Consider the following 1,381-nt stretch of genomic DNA (forward strand, 5'->3'; position numbering starts at 1 on the left):
TTTATAAAACCCTGGGTTCACGTTTCGATGAACACAGTCTGGGCACCCAGACACAGGCAATCCTCCAGGGAGGGTCCAAGCTGCGGACAGAGGAAGAGCCGTGCTCCCCTCCTGCTTCCGGAAGGGCATCAGAGGCAGCCCTTCCCCTGTGTCAAAAAGACCCACACAGCACGCAAAGAACACCCACACACCCTTGGCCTTACAATTATACCACAGACAAGTTCTCCACAGGAGACAAGGCTTTCAGCAAGATTTACAACAGCAAAGATCAACAAAACAACCCAGCCACCCACAGAAATCTGGAAGTCCCCACCTACAATGGTCACCTTGACTGGCACAGAACTCGGCTGGGAAGAGTCACACAGAAGTCACAGCAGGTGGAATGGGCATCGTGGCCTTCGCTGCACTTCCTGCTCAGGCCTGCTGCTTGGGTCAGTAAACACCACTTTACAACAGCGAGAGCAAAACCATCTCTTGGCCCCTAGAGAATCCTTACCTTCAAGGGAGGTCCATGAGCCAAGAAGGTTTTGTTTGGCTTTATTCTCGTATTCACATTCCAAAATAATATTTTCCCAAATAGGAAGTAACAGCTGTCATGTTGGATCTTTCCAAACTCCTCCACACCCCTGCTTGAGACCATGGACCACTGGCCTGTCTCCATCTTGCCCTGCGAGTGCCCCATCCAGTCATCCCTCTTTCATCTCCTCTTCCTGGCCCTCCTCACAGCTCAGCTCCAACCCCACCTCCCAGCAGGCTAGTCCAGGCCCCAGCCCTTGGTTCACAGAGTTACCCCAGCGCTCTTGTGTCCTGAGACATGTCTGTCACCTGACAGGGACACAGGCTGGTGCTCCTATCTCCATATTTCTCACTGTACCTCAGCACACTGTCCTTGTTCAATAAATGTTTGTGGAATCGAGTGATCCTGAATCTGTATTAATCAGAGAAGCAATAGTATGGATCATGAAATCTTCCTGAGAACGCACCATGTGCCAGGCACTGGGCTAAGCATTCCCACACAGGAGTCAATCAAAGGTCGCAGCAGCCTTAGAGGTCAGACCTGCCATCGCCTCCCTTACCTTCTGGAATGGAAGCCTGGCAGGCTGTGACTGAACCAGAGTTGGGAGCAGAACCAAGGACACTTGATTTCAGGACTTAAACGCTCCTACCACTGGGCAGCGCTGCCTCAGGTATAGATAGGTTCAAAGAAGATTTATTTTCCCAGTTTTAATTTTTAATTTTGTTATTTTCCCAACACTTTTCTAGGATGACAGGAAAGTCTGACCAGGATTAAAAATTTGCCAGATATCTGCACCCCCATGTTGTTTACAGCATTATTCACAACAACCAAGCCATGGAAACACTGATAGATGAATGGATAAAT

The sequence above is a fragment of the Rhinolophus sinicus genome, linkage group LG10 (genome assembly GCF_036562045.2).
Source record: "Rhinolophus sinicus isolate RSC01 linkage group LG10, ASM3656204v1, whole genome shotgun sequence".
Classification (NCBI taxonomy): domain Eukaryota; kingdom Metazoa; phylum Chordata; class Mammalia; order Chiroptera; family Rhinolophidae; genus Rhinolophus; species Rhinolophus sinicus.